This window comes from Somniosus microcephalus, chromosome 6 (assembly GCF_052327205.1).
Source record: "Somniosus microcephalus isolate GS21.2 chromosome 6, FLI_Smic_1.0, whole genome shotgun sequence".
Lineage (NCBI taxonomy): Eukaryota > Metazoa > Chordata > Chondrichthyes > Squaliformes > Somniosidae > Somniosus > Somniosus microcephalus.
In genome coordinates this window covers 97,543,961-97,556,414 of record NC_140992.1, presented here as the reverse complement: position 1 = coordinate 97,556,414, position 12,454 = coordinate 97,543,961, and the positions used below count along the sequence as shown (strand labels likewise).

Here is a 12,454-nt window from a genome sequence, read left to right as displayed (position 1 = left end):
TTTCTGTAACAATGTTACTGGGCAATCTCACGCACTGCATTTTCTCTTTTTTTTTGCCTTCCGCGCTTGCGGATGACTATCACAATGACGTCACTGCAAAGTTACAACTTTTCCCCAACAAACCTAAAAAAAATCCCAAAAAAAGAGAATCACCAGAAGAAAATCTATAAACAAACATGCATTTGAACTGGCGCAAATTTTCGCGGAGAAAGGGAGGAAAGCTGAGGCAGCGGATGATGTCACACGCTGAACCATTGTAGCCGGCACTTTGTTACAGTGTATCTATCTGAGTCCAGCGGGGACAAGCTGACCTGATGATGGGCACCACGTGTAGCCAATAAGCGAAGAGAAACGAGTCAAATAGACCAATCAAAGCGGCGTGAAGGCGGGACTTCCGCGTGTAAAACTCGGTGTCGCCAACGCTCCCATGCGCAGTGAGACTTTTCGCACGGCTTTAGGTGGCGAAAGGAGTTTAACTGGAGAGGAAGGAAAAATCACTATTATTGGATTGAGCTCCAGTGGATACGATTTTGTTGGTTTTAGCACCAACTTCTCAGGAGTGTAGTTCATTGCTCAGGTAAATCCTCTTTTGGTCGAATATACATATATATTTTAAAATGTGAAAAGTAGTGATTGACTGGAAGTGATGAACAATCGTTGCACTCAGTCACCGCTACCGGTCAGCGAGCAGTGGCGGCGGCGGGAGGCTGAGGGCAAACCTGGTGATTACAGAAAGCAGACACCATCGATAAGGGGTCGGGTTTTTTTGTTTGTTAGGGGCGGGGAACGACTATGTCCTTTTTTGTATATATATATATATATCCACCCATGCCTGGATTCTTTATCCATTGGGAGAGGGAGAAAGTTACAGAAGTAAAGACAATGAATGGCAGCCCAGTTGGGGAAAAAAAACTTTTTTTCTATCTCGGTGCTTGATCGGTGAAAACTGCGTCTCACCAGGTTATCCTTCTCGGTATTCAAAGCAGCCCAGCCACCAACTCCCCCAGTAATTTGTCGCATTCAACGGGAACCTTTTGTTCTCGACTCTAACCTAACATTTTTATTTCCCGAGAAGTTCAGCATCTGCAGGAACTGCACACTCCTTTCTAAGAATACAAGTGTTGTTTTACTGGGTTCAGAGTTTGGGCTTCAGGGTGAAAGGACGGACTCATCGGCGATAAAACTGCTCTGAAAACATTACTTTGGACTTTCTTTTTAAAAAAAAAAGTTATCGAAGGAAACGCGATCTTGTCAAAAATGTTCAAGCGGCTTTATAGAATCCGATGATCGATCGATCATGAATATTTGAAGTTTGTTAACAGTACAGGCAGAAACGCAAAGCTCTTCAGTTTCTTTGGACGATTGATCAGAATCAGGCTGTGGATTTTTATGGTGTCTCTGCAGCTTGTATCGCGTCCAATTCAAGTGTAGGTAAGTAAGGATGGGTGTTTGTTTTATTAGTAAGATCACCTAATTCCAGCATTAAATACTAATGCTTTATCATGTAAGATCTTTACTTTCCGACAGCGTTTCCTAAATTACAACAGTAACTACACTTCAAAAGCACTCCATTGGCTGTAAAGCGCTTAGGGATGTCATGAGGTCGTGAAAGGCGCTATATAAATGCAAGTTCTTTCCTTGCCACTTCCTTTTATTTTTTCTCTTTCTCCCTCCCCTCATTTCTTCTTGGAGATCTGTGTCCATACATTTTCCCTCATGGCTCTTGTGAACTGAGTCCCTTGAGGTACTTCCATGTTCTTAATCTATTAATAGATCTGGGACTCTATGAAATCTTCATTCAAACCCATATGTTCATGCTACTGCCAAATTTAGAAAATTAAACACATGGAAGTCACAGCCTGGAATCAGGCCATCTGTCCCAACCAGCTGATGTAGGCATTTACCATCCCCACGAGCAAATAATTCTGAATCATATTTACCCACCCTGTTTGTATATCACTTCAATGCCTTTTCTTTGATCCAGCTGTCTATCCAGTGAATATTTACATAATTTCTGCCACAACCACTAACCCTGAAAGTGAATTCCACTGCCGCACAACTTGATGAAGTTACTCCTGCTCTGTTCTAAATCTCTTGCATATAATCTTTTATCAAAGGCCCTCATTCTTGAGCCCACAACTACTGGAAACAGTCTGCTTCCATGTACCCTGTCCCATCCTTTCATAATTTTAAACCCTTCTATTGTATTGCCTCATAATCTGCATTGTTCTAGCAAAAGTGACGCAATTGAGTCTTTCTTTGAATTTGTAATTCCTCATACCAGACAGCATTACAATGAATTTGTTATATACCCTCTCTAAAACTTCAATGCCCTTCCTATAGTGTGGATCCTGATACTGCACACAGTACTCTGAGGTCTCTGAGGTCTTCTGAAGGTTTTATATAGGCTCATCATTACCTCCTGGCTTTTACGTTCATTACGTGTTGAGATAAAACCTAGAATTCTCTTGCCTAATCAACCTGGGTGCTGCCTTTAATGTTCTGTTAACCTGTATCCCCAAGTCCCACTGCCCTTCCACAGAACCAAGCATGCTTTTGTTGAGAGCATAATTGCTACTTTTTTTTCAAACTAAAATGCATCAACTCACACTGACATTGAATTACGTCTAACATTTTTAGCCCATCTCCCATCCCGTTGCATTTTTCTTAGGTATAGTTAACTCTTTTAGAAGACTAATGTGTTTTGGTATCATCTGCAAATTTTGACACCTCCCTCTAGGCCTATATCCAAATTGTTGATATACACAGTGAACAGAAGTAGCCCAGAACTGAACTCCAAGGGCCTTCACTACCCACTTCCAACCACACTTGAAAAAGTGCCCTTATTCTCTATTTTCTCTCTTCTAAACAATTTTTAATCCACTTTGCTATCCTCCCCCTAATTTCATACCCTTCATCTTATTTAGTAATCTCCCATGTGGTATCTTGTCAAAGGCATTCCTGAAGTCCATGTACACTACATCCACTGCATTTCCCCCATCTGCCACATCTGTTTCCTCAGAATTCTGAGGTTTGTCAAGCATGATCATCCCTTCTGAAATTTGTGCTGGCTGCTTTTAATTATTTTCTCCTTATTTAGAAACTTGGTAATTCCATCCTTAATTGAAGACACTCAAATTTTCCCTACTACAGATGTTAAACTAACTGGCCTGTAATTACTCACATTAACTCTGTCTCCCTTTTTAAAAATGGGTGCTGCATTGGCCACTCTCTAGTCCTCTGGTACATATCCACATTCAATAAAGCTCTGAAATACAGTTTCTAGGGCGTCTACAATTTCCTCCTTCAAGATATCCTGTCAGGTTGTGTTGCTTTGTCTTCCCTCGGCTTAACCCGCGCATCTAATTTTTTTTATCCATCAAAATATTGCTAATCTTGTTCTCGGCTACTTCAGGATTCATCTCTCCAATACCCTCTTTAGTAAAGACCGATAGGAAGTACTTATTAATACATCTTATTAAGTGTCAGCTGTGGCTCAGTTGGTAGCACACTCGCCACCTGAGTCAGAAGGTTGTGGGTTTAGGTCCCACTCCAGGGACTTGAGCACATAAAGCTAAGCTGACACTCCAGTGCAGTGCTGAGGGAGTGCTGCACTGTCGGAGGCGCTGTCTTTCGGATGAGACGTTAAACCGAGGCCCCGTCTGCTCTCAGGTGGACGCAAAAGATCCCATGGCACTATTTTGAAGAAGAGCAGGGGAGTTATCCCTGGTGTCCTGGCCAATATTTATCCCTCAATCAGCATCACTAAACAGATTACCTGGTCATTATCATTTTGTGGGAGTTTGCTGTGCACAAAGTGGCTGCCGCATTTCCCACATTACAACAGTGACTACACTTCAAAAGTACTCCATTGGCTGTGAAACGTTTTGAGACATCCGGTGGTCATGAAAGGCGCTATAGAAATGCAAGTCTTTCTTTACCTGTCATATTTTGATTATCCTCTGCCAATTAACAATCCTCCCCCTCTCAAAGATCCCACCTCACTTTTAACGATTCTCATTTTATTGATATTTGTAAAATACTTTGCTTCTTTTGCTGGTTTTGAATTTTGTTTCCTTGTACTTGCTCTGATATTTCCTTCTACCACTCTTGACCTCTTTCATTTTATTGTATTCTCCTTTTAGTTTTTTCTCCTTTTAGTTTTTTCATTATTATCCTTAAAGTATTCGTAGTCATTCTTCAATTTTACTTTGGTTTTTCACCTCTTTGTTGAAGAGGGCCATTAACTGCCGAACATGAATGCAAATTTTGACAAAAGAAACCCAGAACCAAGTGCAAATCACAGAATGATACAGCACAGAAGGAGGCCATTTGGCCCATCATCCCTGTGTTGGTTCTTTAGTAGAGCTATACAATTAATCCCACTCTTTCTTTCTTTCCTTCCCCATAGCCCTATAAATATTTCCCTTCAAGTATTTATCCAATTCTCTTCTGAATGTTGTTATTGAATCTGCTTCCACCACCATTCCAGATCACAACAACTTGCTGTGTAAAAGAAAAAAGTTTCCTTATGTCGCCTCCTGGTTCTTTTGCCAATCACCTTAAATCTGATTACCGTCCCTTCAGCCACTGGAAACAGTTTCTTATTTACTCTATCAAAACCATTCATGATTTTGAACAGCTCTATCAAATCTCCTCTTAACCTTCTCTGCTCTAAGGAGAACAACCCCAGCTTCTCCACATAATTGATTTTCCTTATCCTTGGTACCATTGTAGTAAATCTCTTCTGCACGCTCTCCAAGGCCTTGACATCCTTCCTAAAGTGCGGTGCCCAGAATTGAACACAATACTCCAGCTGAGGCCTAACCAGTGTTTTATAAAGCATAACTTCCTTGCTTTTGTACTCTATGCCTCTATTAATAAGGCCGAGGATTCCATATTTTTTTTTTTTAACAGCCTTCTCAACTTGTCCTGCCGCCTTCAAAGATTTGTGTACCTACAGCCCCAGGTCTCTCTCTTCCTGCACCCCTTTTAAAATTGTACCATTTAATTCATATTGCCTCTCCTCATTCTTCCTAACAAAATGAATCACCTCTGAGTTAAATTCCATCCACCACGTGTCTGCCCATTTTTACCAATCTGTGTATGTCCTCCTGAAGTCTGTTTACATTTCCGAGTTTTGTATCCTCTGTAAACTTTGAAATTATGCCCTGTATACCCAAGTCCAGGTCATTAATATATATCGAAAAGAGCAGTCCAAATACTGAACCCTGGAGAATACTGCTGCAGACTTCCCTCCACTCTGGAAAAACAACCGTTCAGCACTACTCTCTGCTTTCTGTCTCAGTTGGTAGCATGCTTGCCTCTGAATCGGAAGGTTGTGGGTTGAAGTCCCACTCCAGAGACTTGAGCTCAAAAATCTGGGCTGACACTCCAGTGCAGTACTGAGGGAGTGCTGCACTGTCAAAGGTGCCGTCTTTTGGATGAGACGTTAAACGAAGGCCCCATCTGCGCTCTCAGGTGAACGTAAAAGATCTCATGGCAGTATATTGAAGAAGAGCAGGGGAGTAATCCCGAGTGTCCTGGCCAATACTTATTCCTCAATCAGCATCACTTAAAACAGATTATCTGGTCATTATCCATTGCTGTTTGAGGGAGCTTGCTGTGTTCAAGTTGGCTGCCACATTTCCTACATTACAACAGTGACTCCACTTCAAAAGTACTTAATTGGCTGTAAAGAGCTTTGGGATGTCCTGAGGTCGTGAAAGGCGCTATGTAAATGCAAGTCTTTCTTTCTATAGCCAATTTTGTATTCATGCTGTCACTGTCCCTTTAGTCCCATGGGCTTTACATTTTCTAACAAGTCTATTATCTGGTACTTTGTCAAAGGCCTTTTGAAAGTCCATATACACATTCACCACATTACCTTCAGCAACACTCTCTGTTACTTCATCAAAAAACTCAATCAAGTTAGTCAAACGTGATTTGCCTTTAACAAATCTGTGCTGACTTTCATTTATTAGTCCATACTTTTCCAAATGCCAATTAATTTTTCCCACATTATAGTCTCAAAGTTCACCCACCACTGTCGCTCGGCTGACTGACCAGTAGTTTCCCAGTTAATCCCTCTCTCCTTTTTTGAAGAGGGATGTAACATTTGCAATCCTCTAGTCCTTTGGCACTACCCCCATATCCAAGGAGGATTGGAAGATTGTGGCCAGAGGCTCTGCAATTTCCACCCTTACTTTCCTCAATAACCTAGGATGTATCCCATCTGGACCGAGTCAGTAGAGCAAAAAGGGGTTATGGGGCTTTTCTTGTATAGCTGCAAGTTTGACTGCAGTTATATTACAACTACTGGTCTGAGACCAGTAATGAAAGAACTTGCATTTATGCAGGGAATTATGTCTTCAGGGCATTCTGAAGTGCTTTACAGCCAGTAGATTTTTTTTTGAAGTGTAGTCAATGTTGTTAAACCGAAAGAAAGAAATACTTGCATTTATATAGTGCCTTTCATGATCGCAGGATGTCCCAAAGTGCTTTACAACCAATGAAGTACTTTTGCAGTGTAGTCACTGTTGTAATTTGGGAAATATAGCAGATAATTTTTTTCCACAGCCAGGCTCAACAGACAACAAATGAACAGATTAAAAAGCTGGAAAAACACAGCAGGTCAGTCAGCATCTGTGGAGAATCAGATGTCAGTCAATGTTTCAGGTCTAAGACCCTTCCTCAGAACTAATTGGGTTTTTGTTGGTGTTGGTTTAGGGATGGCTGTTGGCTTCGCTACTGGGAGAGCTTCCACTGTTTTGAATATTTGAAATCTTTTTTTGTATTCATCTGGGCTGGCAGACATGGCTTCAGTTTAGAGTCTTCATTACTGCAGTGCTCAGTACTGCACTGAATTCTGTCCAGATTATCTGCTCAAGTCTGTGTTGGGCTTGACTCCACAACCTTCTAAGTGAGGTGGGAGCACTATGAACACCGAGCCAAGCTGACTCTAGGTATCTATTAAATCCAATAAAACGCTGACCGACATGAGCCTGCTGAATTTTCTGTTGTCTTGCAGATGACTTACTTTTAATGTGAGCACAGATAGGCGTGCTCACATTCTACAAACATAGACAAACAAGTTTACAGAGTTCCCAGGGGAGCCAACGGGTTGCCAATTTTATGTCACCGTGCACAAATCTGTGTAATTAAAATTGCAGCCAGTAAAGGCACCAATTGAATCTTGTGCATGCACACTTAGTTCAGACACATTTCTGACTTTTTCAGTGTGACTAGTATCTTGCCTTGTGCCAAAAGTGCTTTGCTGGCCTGTACGGGTGAGCTGAGATGTCAACCTATCCATGGACAGACAGAAAATGGCTGACCCAATGCCAGATGCTAGGACCATTTTAGTTATGATCCCGTAGCACTGTTGGTCAGGGGCAGTTATCCTCCAGTCCAAGAGGGTTTCACTGCCTCTGATGGCAAATGTCTTCATACGTTACAGGTTTGCCTCCTCTCCAACCGCAGAATAACTTGGTGACAACCCTTTACCATAAGGAAGAGTGACTTAAGAAGGTGTTTGGTTGTGTTTTAGTCATGAAGCATTTGGGAAGAGACCTTTGTGCTTGTCAAGTGATGAGGATTGCAAGCATGGATCTCTGATCAAGATGGCTTGGTCTCAGCCAGTTTGCATTCTCAGTGGGGTTATGAGTGTGCAACTTTACAAATAAGATGCAAGACTGCAAAATTGTAATGCAAATTGAGTGTCCATTTGGAATAATAAAAGTAACACACGAGTGTCCATACATACCACAAAAAACGGTCAACATTACATTTTGTTAAATGATCAGAAAGTGATTGACTTCAGTAACATGTTGCTTTGTATAAAATTAATAGATGGTAAATGTGACCTGTTATGATTTGTTAGGAGGCAAGAAAAAACACCTAGTATCCCACATTCTTAGAACCTAATTTAAATTGCCAAGTAATACTCCTGAAGGGAATTTTTACTGTTTACTGAAAGCTGTAATATTGGATCCTATATGTTGAATTGCAAGAAAGAGCTGACTGACTATATGGTGTTAACTTTTTAAAAAAAAGTAAAATGGTGCACTTTTATGCAAACAACTGGCTTTTCTCAGTGAATGCAGGACAGTATTTTGTATTTCTGTCCAGCGATATTACTGCTGTGAGAAACAGTTGAGTATATCTTTGAGCATATAGATGTTATCACTTTGTCTTGTGTGCACACAATATGTGGTCAGATTTGAGGAAAGCAGCCGGAAGCAGTCATGCAGATAATGTAAAAGCTGCTATTGTAATGCCATCAGGCTTGACTGTGCTACACGTCCTGTTAACAATTTGAGTCTGAGTAGGATGACAGTCTTTAAAGGAGATCCGAGTCTAATTAAATGGTGCTGCAACTTAATACTGCTTTAATTTTATTTTGCACTTACTGAAGTGAGAGATGTTGACTGCAGGTTTTTGCTGCTCCCAATCCCAATTTTCTCCCTTCTCTGCTGAAAACATGGCTGGTGTTGGAGGATTATGCTGGCAGCCTTCTGGTATCTTGACTACATGGCTATTCTGTATGTGAGTCTGGGTAGTGTGCAAATGAATTTGTCATTGATGAGGATGAGTTTGTGTAATGAGAGAGGAGAAGACATCACTGTTCTCGCCCAGTGCGCAGTGTTGAGGTTCCAACAGGGCTCACTGGATTTTCATTAAAAGCTGAACCCTGGCTCATTTCTCCGTTGCCCTCTGTCCAACAGGATTGAGGTCAGAGTAGTGCTTTCACCAGCACTGTATTTACCCACGGGGTGGGGAGGGGGTGTGTGTCAGTTTTAGCATTTGATACTGCGCTGATGGACTGGCAGTGGCCAAAAATTCAGTTATTTCTGTCTGCAACAGGAGAGGCTTTAGACATGATAGTTGGCACTGTCTGATCAGTCAACTTTCAGTTATCTTTGTGGGTGGGGGAAATTGAAGTGATTCACAACTTAATTTCTTTTTAATCCTCCAGGGATGCTTTGACTTCACTTGCTGCCAACTAAAACAGTAGCTCTAAAGTACCTGATTAGTAATTGCAACTTTGGTCCTGGGGGAAAAAAGTCACAACAGCAGCATTTGTACTCTACCATTAAATGGGAAGGACAAATGGAGATGAAGGGGATTTTTGTTCCCAACCCCTAAATCTATAATAAGTAGTTGAGATGATGCATGTTCCATTCAATGGTGTTTAATATTTCTTAATTAAATAAACCAATGACTAACTCAATCGAGTGGGTATGTGAGGCTGTATCCACCATAGATGACTAATGTTGAGTTTGCCATCAATCTGGTCAGCAATAACGCACAGGTTATTGGAGCCAGATCTCCTGGTGTGTTTGCAGTCTGATTCCAACATGCAATAGATTGACCACTTAAAGAAGAAAATCTAACTCTTTTGACTCCTCATGTTCAATGCTATTTTTAAAAGAAGGTTGGTAGAGTTCTTATTTTTTTGCTGTTTGATCTTGTGTGGTTTAATAAACGTTTCACAATATAGTATTTCCAAAATGGACTAGTAACATCTAGTGGTAGAAAATTGTTGCTGCAACAATATCAACATGTGGCTTGTTTTAATTTAGTTTAAAAATATATATATATTCCATCAATGTTCTCCCGAGCTTTTTCATTCTTTACTGGTGTACAGTTTTGCTGGTGCTGGGCTAACTCTGGTACTTCACTCAGCTGAGCATGATTTATGTATGAGCCTGGGCATTGATTTTTAGGCTATTTAACTGCACATGATATTCTGTCCTCAACAATGTCCACAGATATTAACTTCTGGCAGGAGTTGTGATCAGGAGCAGGGGCCCTGACTGTAGTGTCCGTGTGTAGATAAAGACACTGAAGACAGGAGTTGGTTCATAGGTATTTACTAAGCAAGTCTGGGGGGGGGTTCTAAAGGATATACACAATACACAGGCTTATATAGCCCAAGTGGCAATTACCGGCATTACGCACACCTGGGGCTCTTAAAGGCACATACACCACACTGACTCCTTTTCCAGACTCAAAATCAGAGGTTTTGAGGCAAATTATAGTGTCCCTTCCACCATTCAGCTGAGATCAGAATGGCCTTTCTGGTTCATTTATCAGGTAGTTAATGGGGTCATGTTAATGACTTGCCTGACTTGGATGACATCCGGTTAGATACTAAAATTATTCCAATTACATCCTATATTAATGTATGGTCATCAAACAGAGTGGAAAGCTTTGTTGATGGAAACAATATACGATGTATATGTGAAGAAGATAAAGGGCTTCCCATCCTCTTCAGCCTTCCCTTCACCCCGATTTGGTAAAGTTTGACTGCTTACAGGAGAATGCAAACTGCATTGTCGCCTTTATCCTGAGTTCTCGTGTTACATTTTTGATAATCCTGAATATTAAAACCCATTTTGCTATGAAAGAGGATAAGCACCAATTCAGTAAAATGTGACCATCATTAAAAAGTACACTATGGTCCACTCTTTTGTGTAGGAAGTTAATGTGAGGAATGAAAGTATACTTTGAAGAAAAGAAAATTGCTGCAAATTTTTTCAAAATTCTTTAATACCAATGTGGAAACATTCCGAACCTTATTACAAGATTGAAATTCCCAAATGATGTAGAATCTGAGCTAATAAATATAATGCGTGACTGCTTTCTGATCCACTGCATCATGGATGCCACGAGATACAACTCTCATCTAGACTTGTTAATGACATATGTGGGAGCATATTTGGGTTTGGATTGTGGGCCCTCTTGGCAACAGCGAATGTATGATGATTAAATGTGACCTGATCTGGGCTAAGCCAATACACACACATACAGTTTTAAAAGGACAGACTTCAAGGGAGCTCAAAATAAATCGTGGGGGGTGGGACGGGCGTGGTGCAGTATTGAAGAAAACGTCTGGGGTTGGTGTAGTATTGAAGGATGAATGGAATGCCATTTAATACTGAGCATGTAAGATAAATACATAGCAAGGACAGATAAGTGCAAACGAAACAAACCTGATCCAAAAGTAGATAAACAAGACAATACAAAGTGAAATAAGTAAGAAGAACAAACTGTACAAAGCCTTTGGGGAGAAAGGTGAAGAAAACCACAGGGAAAAATACTGGAACTTTTTTTTAAAGCTGATGGAAGATGGAGCTAAAAATGAGCAGAGCTGTCCATGCTAAACTCAACAGGAAAGAGTTATTTCATTGTTGCAAATAGTAAGAGGCTGTTATCAAAAAAGAACAGTCACCCTTTAAGGCTGAAAATTAGGTTAAACTGAAGAGAAACTAAAATTGGTTATGATGCTAAATGACTACTTCCTAGAAACATACATCAAAGAACATGTGAGTAACTGGTTACCCAACTTAGGATGGTCTATAAATAAATTTCATGAGTGCAACATCACTGACATGGAGGGCCGAGACAAGCAGAAAGGACTGATAACAAATAAATCCCCAAGGATGGATAATGTATACTTGAAGATGCTAATTGAGCTTGGAGACAAAATTACAGAAGTGCTGATCATGATGATGGAGGTGATGAACATGGGAACTTCTACTGTATTGGAAACAGGGTAACATGATTCTTTTTAAAAAAAGTAACAAAAACGTTCACAACTATAAATCAGTGAGTCATTACTGGAAAAACAATGGAATTGATTGTGGGACAAACTAGATTACCTGTATAAAATAATCAAATAAATGGCAGTCAACATGGCCTCAGAAAGGGGAGATCTTGCTTTAACATAGAAACATAGAGATAGGAACAGGAGTAGGCCATTCGGCCCTTCGAGCCTGCTCCGCCATTCAATGAGATCATGGCTGATCTTCGTCTGAGATCACAGCTGATCTTACCAGTTCAGTACCCCGTCCCCGCCTTTTCTCCGTAACCCTTAAACCCCTTAGCCTTCAGAAATATATCCAATTCTCTCTTGAAAATATTTATTGAATTAGCCTTCACAGCCCTCTGTGGCAGGGAATTCCACAGGCTCACCACTCTGAGTGAAGAAATTCTTCCTCATCTCTGTTTTAAATGATTTGCCTGCTATTTTTAGACTGTGGCCCCTGGTTCTGTGCTCCCCTGCCATTGGAAACATTCTCTCTGAATTCAGCCTGTCCAGGCCTGCCATAATTTTATATGTTTCGATGAGATCCCCTCTCAATCTTCTAAACTCCAGTGAGTACAAGCCCAAACTATTCAATCTCTCCTCGTAGGTCATTCCCGCCATTCCAGGTATCAGCCTGGTGAATCGCCGCTGCACTCTTTCCATGGCAAGAACATCCTTCCGCAGATGGGGCGACCAAAACTGTACACAATACTCCAGATGCGGTCTCACCAGCACCTTGTACAGCTGTAGTAAGGTATCCCTATTCCTATACTCGAACCCCCTTGATATGAAGGCCAACATACCATTTGCCTTCTTAATCGCCTGTTGCACCTGCATGCTCTCCTTCAGTGACTGGTGCAC

At 41.0% G+C, this 12,454-nt stretch overlaps 1 protein-coding gene across 15 annotated transcripts in view; it reads left to right on the top strand.

Moving 5' to 3' along the window:
- Positions 1 to 387: 387 nt before the first annotated feature.
- The window catches only part of LOC147115941 (SH2/SH3 adapter protein NCK1-like), a 238,719-nt gene continuing 226,652 nt past the window's right edge, over positions 388 to 12,454 (top strand). For 9 of the 15 annotated variants that reach the window (XM_085990612.1, XM_085990607.1, XM_085990605.1 and 6 more), the window contains exon 1: positions 388 to 577. The gene's annotated coding sequence lies outside the window, so the exon portion shown is untranslated. The remainder of the gene's footprint in view (positions 578 to 12,454) is intronic. The other 6 variants (XM_085990593.1, XM_085990601.1, XM_085990598.1 and 3 more) reach the window with 1 other exon arrangement.